This window comes from Lytechinus variegatus, chromosome 1, assembly GCF_018143015.1.
Source record: "Lytechinus variegatus isolate NC3 chromosome 1, Lvar_3.0, whole genome shotgun sequence".
NCBI classification, from domain to species: Eukaryota; Metazoa; Echinodermata; class Echinoidea; order Temnopleuroida; family Toxopneustidae; genus Lytechinus; species Lytechinus variegatus.
Window position 1 is genome coordinate 21,587,970 of NC_054740.1, and position 19,699 is coordinate 21,607,668.

The window sequence follows — 19,699 nt, forward strand, 5'->3', positions numbered from 1 at the left end:
AAATCCATTTGGTCTACTGTCACTTTGGAATAATCTAATCAATTGGTCTAATAATTCCCAATTGGTCTAATAATTCCCATTTGGTCTAATTTCCACTTCTTCTACTTATCATTTAAAATTTGTCAAATGAAAAACTGATTCATAAATAGTTCATCGAACCATATTGACTAAGTTCCAATCACTCTAAACATTGTTCACAACTTACAAACAGCTTTATGAAACATCCACGATGGTAGTACTGATATAAGCTGGATTGATAAAATCAAATAGATTATTGAAGATCCCGTCAGAAAATCATAAAGATAGTGAAAGGTTGTATTTTACATCCTGAAAGAAGAGAGGACTTCTGGACCCCGTCTTACAAAGTGCTACGATTGATGCGATCAACCACAACTATAGAAAGCCAGCAACATCAACATCTAAAATACATGTTCATTCAAATCATTTTCTAAATATGATGCATATTTACACATTCATCATTTTCATGAAGTTTCAGTGCACTTCTCTTTGTTTACAAAGGATATTGTGCAAATTTCCTGTAGAAAAAATTGATGGATTTCAAAACTTGAGATTGATCCAATCAATCGTAACACTTTGTGAGATGGGACCCAGATCCTCTAACCTCTTAGATTCCAGGATTAGACATATCTTTTTCCATGATCTTGACAATGTCCCATCTCTTTTCCTTCACTGCCCATCTATATAACCTTCCTATCGTCGCTTCATTACTCGTTCCCCAGGTTTTTAATACCTCCAATCCAGGGTTAGATGTCCTTTCAAATTGTGATATTTGCTGCGAAAACCCAACATCACTTGCAAAGCATCTCCAGTCATGTAAATCTAAAAATAAAGGACAACAGATAGAACAAACTTAAAATGCACTGGCAGGACTCTTTCAATGCAAATGGTTGATAAATGGTTCACAATTTGACATCACTTTCAACATGACCATTGCAAGAATTAGACAATTTCGTCTCTGGAACATAATTCACATGAACAGTCATGTTATTCATTGAATATTTATCAAATCCTAGTTGTCACATGCTACTGAAAAATGGCTTGCCTAAATATAATTATACAGTCTGTCATCAAAACAAATAGAAAAACTTGACACTTCAGTGTCTGGAACAATTTTCATGAAAATGATCAAGAATTACTTTACAGGCCAAAAATGTGACAAAAGTGAAGAGTTTATACAAATCATGAGACAATAATTTTTTTCTTCAAAATGTTGATCTGCCCATTCAAAGAAATTGGTCTTGAAAATGGGTACTTCAATATTGTACCCACCCCTGGATTTTAATGCCACGACACATAACCTCACTCATAAATTTATAACCATGTGTTCATACATGAACAATACACTTACCATTAGGTTGACTTTCGGACAGCTGACGTCCGATCTCATTCCTTGTTCTATAACAAAGGTCACGATCACGATAGTATACCTTCTCATCAATGCTGGGTCCTAAGCAAAGTCAACCAAGATCAAAAAAAAAAGAAAGAAGAAAGAAATGATATATGATGAGGTCAGGGGGGCGTTTCATGAAAGGACTTGTCGGACGTTTTATCCGACAAGTCCCATTTTATCTGACAGTTACCATAGGAACAGTGCCTCTCAGCCAATCAAAATCATGAAAAGATGTCAGATCTGACAACTTGTCGGATGAAAATATTGATGAAACGCTCCCCAGGAGACAACGGAATAAGGTCTGGTGACAACTGTTTTGATTTCATACCACATATGTTATATTTCTGAAAAAAGGTAAAATAATAATATCAATACTCATATTGGATGGTAAGAATCACATCATTTCAATGTAATTCCAATAGATAAACACGGGTCGTGTGGTCCAGTGGTTAGAGCATTGGACTCATAATCGCAAGGTTGTGAGTTCGAATCCAAACTCTGCCATTGTTTCCTCTTTGATAAAAAGGCCCGAGAGTGATATCTGTCGTCTATAACGTCAGCCACTATGACTGATTAATCTAGACGTAAAATGTTTCATAGGTAATTGGTTATATACCAGCTTGGCGTTTACCAGCAAAATGCTGTCCTGCCGAGTTCCTACGGGAGTTACCAAAAACAGAAACAGAAATTAAACTATAAAAAAGTGGATTCAAACAAGTTTACATTTCATAAATATTAATAAATATCACATGAATTTCAGACAAACTAAGGAAGCATCCCGGATCAGACGTGAAACTGTTCTCCGTTTAAAGTCCAGATGAACAGATTTATTTCCTCTTCTTAATTTGTATTTCTTCCTAGATGAATCTAAACATAAATCAGTTTATGAAATTCATATAGATTGCACCTGTATATCGTACATGTATGACATACTGAGTATAATCTATTGGTCAATTTCCAAATAATATTCCTCATCGAATAAAAAATGTTCAATGCACTATTTTTCCTTCTGTCTTGAAAAAAAAAACACCTTTATGGCCAAAAAGGCAACTCCATCCACTACTTTCTTTGAAAATAATACATACAGAATTGTGATATTCTTCTGGGTTCCATTGCACGAAGACAGAGTAATGATCAAATGCAAATCTTAAAAAAAAAAAACAAATATGCAATCTTATTTTCAAGCAATCAAAGACGTGCATTCATGACTTGCTCTTGATTATTGTAGTGACATTTAAGAGCAAACCTTTGAGCAGTGGGTCCCAGGAATACTCACCTATCACACCGCTTTGAAGGTAGGTGATTAAAATGCTGCGGATATCTTTCCTTCCCAATTTACGAAGTAGCTTGCCAAGGTCCATCATAACCGCGAATTGGTCTGTCTCATTCCTTGATGACAATCGCCTTACTAACTCATGGAGGACATCTATTACGTTCCCTTCTCCACATACCTGCAATGAGAAGAAATAATGGTTCAATTTGAAAACTGTTTTCTGGTTTAATTAGATCATAAAAGTCTTTTGCTGGATGAGGTGTGTGCATTGAGCATGACACAAACAGCAGTTAAGAAAGTCGGCATAAAAACAAACAATGGAAATGGAAAACACTCCGTCCCTCGGATAGGACGTTAAATGGAGGCCCCGTGTAGAGGAGAGTCACCACCTTTGCACGTTAAGAACCCACTGCACTATTCGTATAAGAGTAGGGGGAAACCCCAGTGTAGTGGTCCACCTGCATTCCCCCCAATCAGTTATATCAGGAGGAGAGACCTGCGGGTCATAGTGATTCAGTTCGCTTTTCGCCTCCCAGGCACATGTGACGCCAAACAAATAATAATAATAATAATAACAATGTCAAAAGTTGTGCAGGTTTTATGGACAAACAATTCAACTCAATTCGATTTATTACATTAAAGACATCGTAAACCAGTCCAGAGACTGACACATACAAAGTTTACAGAATACAGAAAAAATGCGAATAGATAAACTATAATCAAATAACAATCAAACGCATTACTTCATCCTACACACTCAAGATCTCATCATGAACTCATTATGATAACACACAACATGCTACAAGCCATTATATTGAAATCATTAATATGCCTTTGACAATCCAAAGTAATATTTGGTCATTAATGCATGTAATGCCAATGATTACCATTCGTGAGGCAATTGTCTCATGGTGTCTAAATGAGGGCTTTATATGACACGGTACATGAATTGATTGACTATACATATAACACAATAAAATACCCTCTGAAAGCTAGTGAGAGAGACCAGTAACAGGTGCATTGAACTACCATCATGATGGCCTTATACCGGTATAAAACTCAAGAAAACTATCTCTTTACCCTCAAGTATTCTTCTCTCTCAGAATCATTTTGGAAGACTTTCCTCTTGGTGATTTTTTTGAGTTGGTCCGAGGTAAAAGGTTCACACTCAGAGAGTTCCTGGTCTAACTCTTCAAGGCTGGTAGGAGTAGGGTGTATCAGACGAGTCCATACTGTCATGTGAAGTGGTCTATCTGAAGGGCATACTGGGGCTAAATCAATCAGATGTTTGAAAAGATGCATTATCAAAAGGAACATGATATCTTTGGTGTAGGTAAATTAATCAGATTTAAAGGTCAAGTCCACCCCAGCAAAATGTTGATTTGAATAAATAGAGAAAATCAAACTAGCATGACAGTGAGTGGATGGCATCATCCCTCTCCTCATTTGCATACCAACCAGGATGTGCATATAACCGTTTTGTGAAATTAAGCAAAACTTTAAAATGTCATAATTTTACATCCGATTTTGATGAAATTTTCAGTGCTGTGCTTGTTTGATATTTCTCTTTTAATTCAAATCAATTTTTTTGTTAGGGTGGACTTGATCTTTATTCAGTATTCCTTTATTAACAGCAATATTATATCCATGTGGGAGCTACAAGAATATGTTTCAAAAGTTGCATTTGTCATTATAAAAAACAACATGATATATATATATATATGCTGTAGCTAAATTAATCAATTAAAAAAAATTATGCAGTATTCCTTTATCAATAGTCATATTATATCCATGCTGGAGCTAAATTAAGTGTGAAAAAGATGCATTTTGCCTTTATCAAAAGCAACATGTTATTCATGAAAATAATACACGGGTCGTGTGGTCCAGTGGTTAGAGCATTGGACTCATAATCGCAAGGTTGTGAGTTCGAATCCCAACTCTGCCATTGTCTCCACTTTGATAAAAAGGCCCGAGAGTGATATCTGTCGTCTATAACGTCAGCCACTATGACTGATTAATCTAGACGTAAAATGTTTCATAGGTAATTGGTTATATACCAGCTTGGCGTTTACCAGCAAAATGCTGTCCTGCCGAGTTCCTACGGGAGTTACCACAAACAGAAACAGAAACTGATCAACAAACATCATAACTGGAATATCTTCAACAGCTAGGTATTCTATTAAGTGCTTTGATGGGAACTGTTAAATCTATTTACCCAGGGATGATCTCCTATGCATGCTATGCCCTAAGCTAATGGCACTAACAATGTCACTATTAAATTAAGGCATTAAAATCAAGACTAGTTTGAAAAATTACATAGGTACTCTGATTGTACATTTGCCATCCAGTGGTTATTTCAAAGGAATCCTACATTTTGATTGGTTATTGTGCATCATATTAGTTACCATGGCAATAACCATTACATGGCATAGTTAACATAAATAGAAACTATTAATTCCTTGCAAGATATTTATCAATTTTCTACATATATATATTCTTTCTTCAAGTGGATAACTATGACCCCGTTCTCAATATACTTTCTTGAACTGGTTTCCATTAAACCAGTTTAAGAAAACCAGAAGATTGTTTAGCTAGAGTCCTCATCACCATCTCCTGGACTGGTTTTCAGAACCCCTTAACTTGAAGTGGTCTTGTTGCTACAGGAACACTCTCAGTAGGGTGGCTCAGATGTTTTGTACGAAATTTGAAACTGCTGCGTAGGCATTCTACACACAGTATATGGCATAGTGCACCAAATATGTGAGAAGATCGCTTCCCGGATACAGATGTGTCTTTACCTACTAAAGTGGTTTCCACTAACTAGCTTTTGGACTGTAATGATAACGAGGTCTTTGATGCACTCAAAACCCAAGAACGGTAAAAATCGTTTGGATGTACTTACCGGCAGTAAAATCAGTACCTGGAAAATCAACTTCTTCACTTCCACTGGCATTTGACAATCCTACAAAAGACATCATAAAACAATGGTCAACATAAGAACTTTCATCTAAAAAACTTCTTTTTCCCCTTATTTCATGTTCATATCCAAGCTTTAAGGTAAATCTTATGATATATTGACAAAAATGCAAAGATGAGTCATTTCTTTCAAATATATTTTGTCATTCTCATTTGGTCTAATACTCAAAGTCATTTCATCTAATGCTATTTGAAGTGGAAATGGTCTAATTCCCACTTCATCTTTTCATCATTTTGCACCTCGTCAAAAGAAAATTTGGTTCTTAAACAATTAATCTTATATATACAGATAGGCCCATATTCTGAAGTCAGGTTTAACTTCACCACGGTCTAACTCTGTTCTAAAATTGTGGGGAGCCAAAATTAAAAAATTCTGTTTATATTGTTCAATTCAATTCAATTCAATCTTTATTTCGCAAAATAGGATAAAAATACAAAGAAACATCAAATAATGTGATTAGACAATATAATACATTGCGTGTCTTTCCATGAAGGTTATCAGAAACCTGTAAGGCTGGATCGCCAAAACAAAGTAAAAAGACAACAATATTAATGAAAAAGAAAAACCAGAATATCATATCATTGTAGTAAATACAATGTAGGAAAAGGGACAGAGAAAACAACAACAACAAAAAAAAAAAAAAGGACACGAATCAAAGGGGGGGGGTAGATAGGGTACAAGTAATGCATTGATATCAACTGCGAAAATTAATAATCATTCACTAGAAATTTTTTGTACTGTTTTCTAAAGGAAGATATAAATTGTGAATTAGATATTATTTGGGGAATCTCATTCCATTGTTTGGGACCTCCATAACTTAATGATTTAGCTTCGTGACAAGACTTGATAGACCATAGATGAAATTTATTGGAAGAACGGGTATTATGGTTATGAATTTGATTATTATATTGAAAAAGATCTGAAAAAGGAGTGGGTAACAACCTCTTCTTGTACTTATACATAAATATTGCGAGTTCTTGCTTATTGATATCATATATATTAAGTTAAGACAATTTCTTAAATAAAGGTGCGGATGGTGCTAGGTAATGGGAATTAGTAATTATTCTTAAACATTTCTTTTGAATTTTGAATATTGAGTCCAATTCATATGAGGTTACATTGGTAGACCACACAATATTGCAATATTTTAAATAAGGGAAAATTATGGAATGGTATATTGTATATTTTCTTATGTTTATTATTTTGTTTCCTTTTGATTTCATAATGGGTGATTTCAAGTTCGGTGTTGGCCTTGGTGTTGGTGTTAGTGTTGATATTTCGGTTGCTTCTCCTAGCTCCAAAACTTATTCAGAGCTTGTAAAACTGATCCAGATCACATTATTGACATCTCAACAACTAGTGAGTGACTTTTCGGGACCATCTTCATTTTATGTTTGGTGTTATAATTGTGTAAAAATTGACCCAACACCAACACCAAAAGGTCAACACTGAACTTGAAATCACCCAATGAAGAAATATATTTCAAAATACTTCAGTTATCATTCTCAGAAAATCTGGGTGTCATATGAGTTAATAAATCGGATGTGTACTGTTAGGGATTTATGCCCTATTGGCTATATATAGTTAAACCACAACTTTAAAACAGGTTTTAATTTAAACCCGAGTTCAGAATACGAGCAATGGTGTTAGACAAAGTGGTTTATAGATGATATCCTAAATGAGAATTAGACAAAATGGTAAATGGGCTAAGTGTCAATTAGACCAAATGGATGGTAGACAAACTGGTTGTAGACTAAGATTAGACAATGTGGGATGAGACCAAAGTGGAGGTATAGACCAACTTGCAATTTACCAATTTATGAAAATCATACCTGTTGGTGATACTGCATCTTCAACTAGACCTATAGAGAGAATACACGAAAAGATCAAATGAATAACTTGATAATCTATTTGACAGCTCGTATAGAAAGCTATACTGGGAATGAATGTATCTGAGTTCATGGCCGTATAAAGAAATGTGTTGTTGGGGAGAGGAGGCAAGATGCATAACATATTTTTAAAAAACTAAAAAATGAGAGAAAGAAGCGACCAAGCTTGTCAATGGTGTAATCTTGAAAGATTGAAGGATTTTGTACATAATTTCAGTCAGATTTGTGAAAGGTTTCAGTAAATAATGAGTTTTCAAAATGTCGGGGGGGGGGGGGACTGCCCCCTGAGCCCCCCCCCCTCCCATGAGAGAAGGAGTAACCACTCCAAACCCTTTGATACATGACTACAAATTTCTGCACTATGCCACTGGTAGATGATATGAATGAATACAATGCTGCTTAACAATTTATCTTTTTTAGACCATAACAGTTTTGTTTTATATAAATCTCAATCTAATAACAAACTTCTTGTAAAGGCAATCTGAATATAAGAAAATGAATGCATAGTAATACTAAAACAAATCCATAGATACAAGTAAGCTTGTCTTGTAAATTATTTGAATGAATTCTAAATTGAACAAAAATGTGGGTCAGTGTAAATATTGAAATGAGGGCAATTTAGCACCCCTTAAAAAAAATCTAACTATTGCCCCCTATATTTTACCTTTAGGATCAATACAGAATGAAATTTGGAATGGATAGAATAAATAAATAATATATAAAGTAAATAACTAAAGTAGTGCCCGAACAGATATGAAATATACATTTCATTCAATTTTCTAAGTTCTTTGAATTTCAATACAATCACATATTCTAGAGCTCATTGAAATGGAATTCAGAGACATTGGTAAACTAGACCAAAATTGACAATGTAAGCCCCAAAAGTTATATCATACCAATTTTCTTCTGGAGTTGACGTAGATTATTTTTCTCACAGAACTCTTCAGCGACATCTCGTTGATGACCTTTCAACAACCCTTGAACTAGGGCCCCTACTGTGGCCTTGGTGCCCTTGATTTTCCTCCATTTCTCCAATCCTTGTATGATACATTCCTTGGCATCGTCACGGTTTTCGTTATAAATATTCTTCACATCCGTGTCGTTCACACTCAAATGACGAAGGATGTGTTTGAAATCACTTGCTGGAACTTTCTCAGATATATATAACTGGTGATCCATGGTGACAGGTTGTTCTTCCTGTTTATTCAAATAAAAGAATCGACAATGAATTTACTAACTGAATGAAAACATAAGTGATGTATTTCAAAGTTTTTAGAATAATACTAAATTGAATATGAAATCATTCATATTATCATTAATGTATATATATATATATAGGTAATATATATATAGGTATATATAGGTAATATAGGAGCGCCTTTAGCACCTAACAAGGTGGATATGAGCGCAATATAAATACCCTCATCATCAATCATTTCAGCAGATTTGTAGCAATTAGCTTTAAGTTGGAAGAGCCTGTGCCTATGAATGCTTTTGAACAGAAATTTGGTACAATAAAAATGCTGTGGATCATGATGATGATGATCATCATCATTGTTATCACTACTGCTCCATTTATGGAAAGCAGATCATACATAATACATTAAGTATGGCTTAAATATGTATGGCACGCATCCGATGATCAGAAATATAAAAAAAAGTAAGAACCTGTACAAAAAATGTATTGCCTTATTCACAGCTAAACTACAAAGGAACAATTCATGATGTTTCAAGAAAGGATCAAATATCAGATAGAGGTGATGTTTTTTTATAGTTATTGTCTTTCTTTATAATAAGATTGCATCTTTGCATTATAAAAAATTATTTTATTCAGTTGGTCAGAAGTCCAAAGTTTTATATCCTGTTTAATAAGGAAGGGTGGATTAACCTCAGACTCACAGTAATCATCCTTACCACCCCCCTCCATTTGGTATTTTCAGTTCAACTTCCATCCTCAACCCAACCATCCTACTCTCTACTTCCGCTTGCTTCTTTTATTACCACCATCATAATCATCATTAAATTCTGCTCTAAATAATTTATAGGAAATACCTCTTCAGATATCTCATCTTGTTTGGCTCCTCCTTGAGAATGACAAAGGCTGCCTGAATTCCTCACAGAATTGATGAGATGCAACTCTTCCTTAAGCTTCTCACATTCCTTCCTCATCTCCTCATATTTTTTCTTCCAGTCGATGATTTCATCTGAATGACTTGAGTGCTGCTGATCTTTCCCTCCATTCGAAATATGACAATTTCCCTGAAATATGACAAAATTGCAGTTGGTTTGAATTTATTCAAAAAGACAAAAAATAAAACACATATATTATATAAATAGTGTACAATCTATTGTACAATATACTGGATTATATGTACGACAAATATAAAATTATCCTGAGTGCAGGTTTATCCAAGGCCGAAGGGCCGAGGTGAAAGACCTCCACGAGGGATAATTTTATATTTGGAGTTCATATAGTTCCAATCTAGCCAATGACAGTTTGTATTTTACTACAACTATTCCTTGAACTTGTACAATAAGATTGGGTATCCTAAGTATTCAATCTTAATTTCATCTCACCTTCAACATAATATTCTCCTTCTCTAACCTTCTGATCTTTTCATCCTGTTCTTTGTTCTTCTGTTCCAATCTAGTGACCTTTGACCCAGATCTTGCTCCGTTCTCAGAGCTGTTTCCTTGAGTTTACCAAGCTGAGCTATGTGATTATCAAACATAAGACATAATGCTCCGAACCCTTTGATACAAGAGCTCGTTCCAGGGTCGGTCATTCCAGCATCTTTCTCTACATCTACAGCGGACAGAGCATTCGAGGGACGGGCGGCCATCTTGAAAGTTCACAATCTGATTTTTGGGTTTCAAAAAGAGAGAAGATATTTAGTAAGAACACAAATGCAATAGCATAAGCCGTATGGTAGGGTCCCCCATGTCTGCACAATTCTAGTGAAAGAAGATACGCAACAAACACAGACTTTACACATGCAATACATAGAAAGATATTCATTTAAAAATCATACTCAAAATGGTGGGAAAATAATGAATTTTGGGCATTTCATGTGATGGCCTCAAAAAGCAGCCTTTCTCATCAAAATCCCTGAATCATGTGAATGGGTGTGCAGACATGGGTCACCATTCAATCTGAAAATGACTGCCCAAGGCTTTTCCCAAGAAAAATCATATTTTTCTTTCAAATTTTTGTGAGATATTTGGTACACTTACTCATAATAATATAATAAAAATTGTAAACTGAAAGATTTGTGAAATAAAAACAAAAAGAAATTAATGTTAAATCTTTACTCAAATCGCTAGGTGTGCAGACTTGGGGACCACCATCATACAGTTGTATCACATGCTGAACAATGCTTCATTTCCATGATGAAACATATATATCTGGCAAAATGCAATTGTATGAATTGGCAGAATTTGGGGTGACTCAAAGGAGAAAGCACTATTATTCAGCATCCAATATTTTCTTTCCTTCTTTCCCTGTCTTCTTCTTTAAAAAAAATATATATTTTTTCTTTTTGTTCCCCAATTTCCCCCAAATTAGTATTGAGCAGTGTTTCATTCCAGATCCCACTCCCCACTGACACAGGGTAGTGTTTTACTTCATTTAGCCTAAAACTAGGTAAATAATCTGCTATATCCTCCCCACCCTAATTAACCAGAAAAATACCTATAATGCAATATTGTCACAAAAATATTTCTACTAAAACAGAGCTACCAAGTCTCACGCATTGTGCGTGAGACTCACGCATTCAGGGTCCGTCTCACGATCTCACGCATGGCACCCATTTTTCTCACGCATCTGGACCCGACAGAAAAAAAAGAGAAAAAGTAGCATTATTCGCCAGATTATACGACTGGCCGACCGCTTTTGCATCTAGCCCGGCATGTGAGACGAATCGAGAGTGCATGTCAGCGCACAGCTAGTACGTGATACGATGAATCGCATGGTTTTGAAGCCCATTTCTGATGCGTGCGCGCCTTTTTGAAACGTACGAGTGTAAGTACTGGCCACGCGTACAGAGACGTCGAGTCATGAAAATCTCACGCATAACATTTTTTTGAACTTGGCATCTCTGCTAAAAACAAATGCTCTGTTGGACTAGTTTGTTTTCGTAGAATTTTTTTGAAATTAACAAATCCATGTCGCAAAATTTGCTTATTTCTTTCAAAATCAAGACAAGCTGTCTCTTTCATGATTTGTACAGAATTATACAAGAGCTTGATATGGAATCAACTTGAATTGAATGTGAGACGAGTGGTTGTCATAAATTAGTGTCATGTCTTCGACTTTGAGACGTTTCGCTCTATATAATTACAAAGAAACCTTAATTTGGTCTGGCAGCAGTCAGAGACAGATTTAATGGCAGCTGAGCATAACAAATTTTTAGCTTTTTTAGAATTTCATACTGGCAGTGATATTTATTACAATGGAAGTATACCTAAGGTAAGGAGGCGAACCTTTGACAGAGGAGGCTATACTATCAAAGGCGCGCGCAATTCTTATGCACCCATATCCAATGAGGATATCACAATTCCGCGAAAAAAGTAATTGGAATTGCACAGGAGCTTAATCCTCGTGTATAACACTTAGGATGTGCGAGCGCTAGCGCGAGATATAACCAAAATGGTCCAAATACTAAGACCATAACTTACCAAATAAACTACAATTATATCATACGAATCGGCATACTCGTGATATAGGCCCCGCTCGAGAAAAAAATTGTAATCGATCATACCTCAATATCTAGGTTGCTAACTTCAGCTCACTATATATACTCGTGATATAGGCCCCGCTGCTGTATTGAACGGCTTGGAATGTCCGTGCGCGGGGCCTGTTTCACGAGTATAGTACTATAACCGTTATATAGGCCCCGCGCTACGGCACTGCAGACACTCCAACACAGTAGCGGGGCCTATATATATATCACGAGTATATATTAAGCTTGCATCCTAAGATAGTCGCGAAACAGGCCCCGTCCAATGTGCTTATCCCAGCATTCGCACGTGTGTGGGGCTCGGATGACGGCTATATAGTATACTCGTTATCGAGGCCCCTTACACTGCTATATAGTGGAAAATAATGTGGTCGTGGGGCTTGTTTCCCCGGGCGGTGGTCGATGAGAATTATGACGGGCGGCGCCCCCTCCCCCCTCTCTAATTTGTTTTCCAAATAAACAAGGAAATGATATCATGGGCGGTGCCAGTTTAGGGGGGGGGGGCTCCAATTTACTTCTTCAGAAATCTATCTGTCGATTTACTTATGTGTGAATATAGTTTTTCATTATTCATTCATTAACTATTTGTATTGATTAATGTATTCTTTAATCATTTAATTTATTTGTGTTTAGTGTTTTTTCTTTTGTGATCTAGGCCCTATTTGTATTGATTAATTAATGTATTCATTAATCATTTAATTCATTTGTGTTTAGTGTTTTTTCTTTTGTGATCTATTTGTATTGATTAATTAATGTATTCATTAGTCATTTAATTTGTTTCAGTGTTCAGTGTTTTTTTTTCTTTTGTGTTATATATATATGGAGAGAGTCGGAGGTCGTTTTTAATTTTTTTTTATGCGGAAGTTCATTTATTTCATTTTTTAATTGATTATCTATGTATTTATATTGATTAATAATGTATTTATATTTTTTCATTTAACTATTAGGTTTCATTTTTTTTTGTGATGTAGAGAGTCAGAGGTATCATTCGTTTTTAATTATATCTGTGCGTGAAATTTCGTTTATTTATTTATCAATCTATTTTAATTGATTAGTATATTAATATATATTCATTAAGCATTTAATTTGTTTTCAATGTTTTATTTTCTTTTGTGATATAGAGAGTCAGAGGTATCATTCGCTTTTCAATTCTTCGTGGAAGTTCATCTAATTTATTTTTGATTGATTAATTAATGTATTCATTAGTCATTTAATTTATTTGTGTTCAGTTTTTCTTTTGTGTTATAAATATGGAGAGAGTTAGAGGTCGTGTTTAATTATTTTTATTTGCGGAAGTTCATTTATTTCAATCTATTTTAATTGATTTTCTATGTATTTATATTGATCCATCGTTCATTTAATTTTTCATTTATCAATCTATTTTAAATAATGTATTGATATTTTTTTCATTTAATCTATTTGTTTTCAGTGTGTTTTTATTTTTTGTGATATAGAGTCAGAGGTATCATTCGTCTTTAGTTATTTTTATGTACGGAAGTTCAGTTCTTAAATCTATTTTAATTGATTAATATATATTCATTAATTATTTAAATTATTTGTTTTCAATGTTTTATTTTTTTGTGATATAGAGAGTCAGAGGTATCATTCATCTTTAATCATTTTATGTGCGGGAGTTTATTTATTTCAATCTATTTTAATTGATTAATTATTGTGTTTATGTTGATTATTAAATGCATTTACATTTATCCATTATTCATTCAATTTTTTATTTATCAATCTATTTTAACTACAGTGTTTTTTTTCTTTTGTGATATAGAGAGTCAGAAGTATAATTTGTTTTTAATTATTTTTATTTGTGGAAGTTCATCTAATTTATTTTTAATTGATCAATAAATGTATTATTAATTATAGGATTTATATTTTATTTGTTTTCATTTTTTCTTCTTTTGTAATGTAGAGAATCAGAGGTATCATTCGTTTTTTTAATTCTTTTTATTTGTGGAAGTTCATCTAATTTATTTTTAATTGATTAATTAATGTATTATTAATAATAGAATTTATTTGTTTTCAGTGTTTTTTTTTGTGATATAGCGAATAAGATGTATATCATTCGCTTTAATTCTTTTTATGTGTGGAAGTTCATTTAGATTTTTGGTCAGTCTTTTTTTAATCGATTAAGAAATGTATTTTTAACACATTTTTATGAGACCAAGACAATGTACTCTGAACAGTATATAGATTAAGAGAATTTCAGTTTAAAATGTTACACTGCATTGCTTACACAAATCATCACTTGTTCCGTTTTAAAATCTCACAAAATAACCTTTGTTGTTATTGTAAAAAAGAGGAGGAAACATATCGCCATCTTTTTTTGGAATGTGAATATGCTTGTCTGGTTTGGGATAATTGTAAGGAGATGTTTGGTTTTATTTCTACCGGTAATTTAAGCTGGGAGGAAATTCTTGTAGGGGTAGAATTAAAGGACGAAGGAAAACGCTTAATCAATCACTTTTTAATCTTCATAGGGAGGGAAAAGGGTGCACATATAACCATGGATGAAATTAAAAGGAAATTTAAAGAATTGGAAGAAAGAAGGCTGGCGCTAGGTAGAGGCAAGATGTCTCTTCATTTAAGGAAATGGGAAAATCTTAATTAAAAGAATAAATAGGGAGAGTGAGGCAAAGGTATACATACGAGAGACAAAGCCACAAAACAAAATAAATAAAAACACAGAAAAAACCCAATACGGAGAATTGCAGTCCCTTCCATGTAGAGTATAGGCATAAATGGGAGAATGCTCCTAACCTGGGGACGGAGGGAGGGGGGGGGGTGGGAGGTGGAACATTTTTATCTTTTTTTCTCTCTGATCATGTCATATATTTTGTTAATATTTCATTTTGTAATTGCTGAAACGCATTAGTATTAATTTCTAGTATTTTTGAAGTTTGATGTATAAGTTGTATAATTATATTGTAATGGATTTATTGTATAATTTATAATTATGTTTCAAATAGTTTGTACAAATTGTTTATAGAATCTGATTGTGTATTTTGATTTGAGAGAATATAATAAAACATCCTTAAAAAAAATTCTTAATCGAAGGTGCTCGGCCACGGAGAAGCCGTGGCCGAGTGGTCTATGCGCCTGGCTGTACATGGAAAGTCCGGGGTTCGATCCTCGGCCACTGCACCTACAATGCTCTTTTATCCTGCATTCAAATAAATGGAAATGCTATATGCATTATTGGTAACTAGGTGTGCACTTGTGTTTAAAAAATATAAATTTATTAATTATTTACTATATTCTTTTCTTTTTTGATATGGAATCGATTTTATTTTTTTTATGTGTGGAAGTTCATTGTTATCTCCCTTGTTTTGGGGAAAATAAATTGGAGCCCCCCCCCCCCGCATTTCTGGGCGTTGTGGCGTGCGCCTGTAATCCAAGCTGTGGGGAAGTTACAAATTGAAGCGGAGGCTCGAGGTTCGAGTCCTGGTCACGTCTTTCGGATGGTGACGTTAAAGGTCGGTCCCATGCAGACGTAAATAATCATATCTTTTCATTTTGATTATTTTTTTGCGGGAGGGAGGGGTTCATCAATAATCAAATTATATAATTCTTGTATAATTCCCCCAATCTTCCATTTATTCATTCATGTAATCACCTGGATGTAAGAAGTCAATATATTTTTTTTCAAATCGGCTTTCTTCTCTTATTCAATATTGAATCATTCATCTGGCTTCGTGTGTATTATCGATTTGTATTTTTCATTCCTTTCATAAATGCACCCCCCTGCTTCCCAACTTTTCATCCATTTAAGTTCAGAAAAGAAAACGAATAGTCATATTCATTCGGGGAAGATTTGTTAATTTTCTTTTGGTTTGGTCAATTTTATTATTGCTTGAGGGATATCTACACTATATTTAACTTAATCTATATTTTACTGAGACTTACCCCCCCCCCGACTTACAATTGGGGATCGGCCTTTCATTATGTATATTATCTATTTTGGGTATATAGTAGGCCCTACTTTTTTACCCAAATATCAATTTATTCATGTTTTGTTTTTAAAAAGCTTACAATACCGTTCATTGATATTCCAGTATTTCTTCAGCTAACCTATTTCCCCATCCTGCAGTCATTTTAAAACTTAAAGGGATGGTCCGTGTTGAAAGTATTTATAGCTTAATATATAGAGTAGAATTCACTGAGCAAAATTCCGAAAATTTCCTCAAAACCGGATATCAAATAAAATTATTGAATTTTAAAGTAGTAATATTTTGTTAAAACAGTCGTCATGAAGATTCATTAGGTGGGCTGATGTCACGACCCCACTTTCCTTTTCCTTATGTTATTAAACAAAATCATTGCTCGATTTTTTTTTCACAATATATTTGTGAATAATGCGTCTCCTTTATAATGAAATAAGTCGCAGCAATGAATATCTAATGCACTAAATCAGTTGCCAATCCAATGTTTTAAGTTCTTCGTAGAAAAAAAAAATTGAATCAACCTAATTTTCATAATACAAAAGAACAATTGGTGATATGACGTCACCAATTTGCTAATTGAATTATGATGATGACACACCCAGGACTGTTTCATCGGATTGATTGATTTAAGCAATCGTAAATTATCACTTCACTGTTCATTAATATTTTCGGGGGGGGGGGGATTTACGGTCACTGTTACTCATGTTGAGAGATCGATTTTCTTACTTTTTATTAGGGGTGTATTGAAGTTGATTCCAGTCTTTAAATTTTTATTTTTATTCTTTTATGAGAATTGCCAATTATTTATCTTATTTGAAAATCGCATCTGTTGATATTGTTATTTTTTCTTGGTTAGAAATCAATCGCTTACCCATAAGTATTAATTGAAGAAAATAATGTAGGGTGTTTATTAATTTTTGTTTAAGAGGTAAATAGAGACATATCTATTCAGTTTCTTTCTTGGTAATTTGGTGGCTCTGAAAAGAGCCGTTGTGTTTAGAGGCGAGATTAAATCTCAAGCCAAAATGACTCCTGAGAGTCATTCGAAGTCGCTGTCATCGCCTTCGCCCCAGGTAAAGGCGCTCCTTGAGTAGTTGTTTGCCGTGGCTGGTTGACGACTGCTTGGACCTGCACCCTCCTCTTTCCTTCCTAATCTCGATGTAGTCAGCTGCACTGGCGTTGGGGGGATGGGGGATATATCCCCCTCTTTTCGAGGAGGGGGGGGGGATGGCCAGTACAAACATCCCCCCACTTTTTACTGAAGAAATGAAAAAAAAATCACAAGAGATAATTGGTTTGTTGGTGAAAATTCTTCCTAAAATACCGCTTAACAAATAAAACAATAGGCCTATCATTGGATCATAAAATGCAAATAAAGAGCCAGTTCACCATTTGCCAACGAAATACTTTTGTCCTTATTATAACATTGAATCAAATTAAATGATTAATGAATACATTAACTAATCAATACAAATACATCACAAAAGAAAAAAAACACCAAACACAAATTAAATGATTAATGAATACATTAATTAATCAATATAAATAGATCACAAAAGAAAAAAAAACACCAAACACAAATAACTTAAATGATTAATGAATACATTAATTAATCAGTACAAATAGATTGATAAATGAATAATGAATAATAAAAAACTATTTTCATACATAAGTAAATCGACAGATATATAGATTTCTGAAAAAGGAAATTGGAGCCCCCCCCCCGCCCCCTAAACTGGCGCCGCCCATGATATTCTTTCCTTGTTTATTTGGAAAACAAATTGGAGCCAACCCCCCCCCCCGGGGGGACGCCGCCCCTCATAATTCTCATCGTCCACCGCGCGGGGAAACAAGCCCCACGACCACGTTATTTTCCACTACATAACAGTGTAAGGGGCCTCGATAACGAGTATACTATATAGCCGTCATCCGAGCCCCACACACGTGCGAATGCTGGGATAAGCACATTGGACGGGGCCTGTTTCGCGACTATCTTAGGATGCAAGCTTAATATATACTCGTGATATAGGCCCCGCTACTGTGTTGGAGTGTCTGCAGTGCCGTAGTGCGGGGCCTATATAACGGTTATAGTACTATACTCGTGAAACAGGCCCCGCGCACGGACATTCCAAGCCGTTCAATACAGCAGCGGGGCCTATATCACGAGTATATATAGTGAGCTGAAGTTAGCAACCTAGATATTGAGGTAGTATAATCGATTACAAGTGTTTCTCGAGCGGGGCCTATATCACGATTTTGCCTACGAATCGATGATTTGGCCGGCTCTTCTACTGGCGATCAATGAATTAATTTATTTCAAAAGTCCAAGCTGTTGTAATGTTTGTCTTCTAATTCTGGATTGTGCAGCAGTCTCTGTAGTGTAGGTGTGCTGTTATAAAAGTAGCCGTACTCGCGAATTTATCGATACACAACTGGGCACTGGTGCGAGCGCGCAGGCGTGGCCCAACGAGGCCGGGCCGGGGAATCCCCAACTTGCCAGTGACGTAAAAACAGGGGGTTCCCCAAGAGGTTCCGTACAGACTTATGATAGTCTGCCTTGCAAACCGTTTAATCCAGTTAAGAGGTCTGAATGTGCAGCCTACTTCACTTGCGTATTGAAGGCCAATTGAAAAAACTTTTTCGCCATCATCTTTCTTTGATTTTGATAGCAACCAGTCAGAATTGACGTACTTTTTTGCCACTGTGCTGAAAAAGAAGTTGCTTCTCAAGTTCATAATTATTTTTTTCTCCGTCATTTTTTTCTTTTCTCATTTTCCCTCTTTTTTTTCCTTTTATGTTCTTTGCTACATTTCTCTTTTTTTTTCATGGTCGTTTTGGTGCTTTGCTTTTTATTCTCAAGTATTCCCCATTTCTTCATTTATGCTTCTTTCATTTTTTTTTATTGTATTTTATTTCAATATTTCCCTCGTGTCTGCCCTTTTCTCTATTTCTTTCTCGACATGTGTTTGTTTAAGTTGTTTTACGATATTCATGATTGTTGCTATGTATTTTCTGAGTTCATATTTTTTTCAGATAAAACAAATAAAAATTAAAAAAAATCATATCATAAGATAAACTTTGCTTTCTTATTTTAAAAAAAAAGGTTATTTCGATCCGGTGCAGCAGAATCAAAAGAATGTATAATTATTCTTTCATTTTTGTTTTGCGCATAAAACCAAATTCCATGAATGGAATGGGCTAATGATATCAAGATATAATTTTTAAATTTAAATTTAGTGAATGGATATAAAACATAAGCACCCATTTTGGGTATTCACAAAATACTGACAAAAAAATCTCACATACACACGTACCCACACACAAAACACGCTTCACTCTAGAAGCCCCTCTCTCTTCCTTCCATTACATTTCTATTCATCATGTTCATTTTTGTGTTATTACATATATACATTCAAACGAACATGACACTACGTATTTTGATCATGCTGAAACTCATAGA

General features: G+C 34.7%; 1 pseudogene; it reads right to left on the reverse strand.

Moving 5' to 3' along the window:
• Positions 1-519: 519 nt before the first annotated feature.
• On the reverse strand, positions 520-18,641 carry LOC121409133 (annotated as a pseudogene).
• Positions 18,642-19,699: the final 1,058 nt, after the last annotated feature.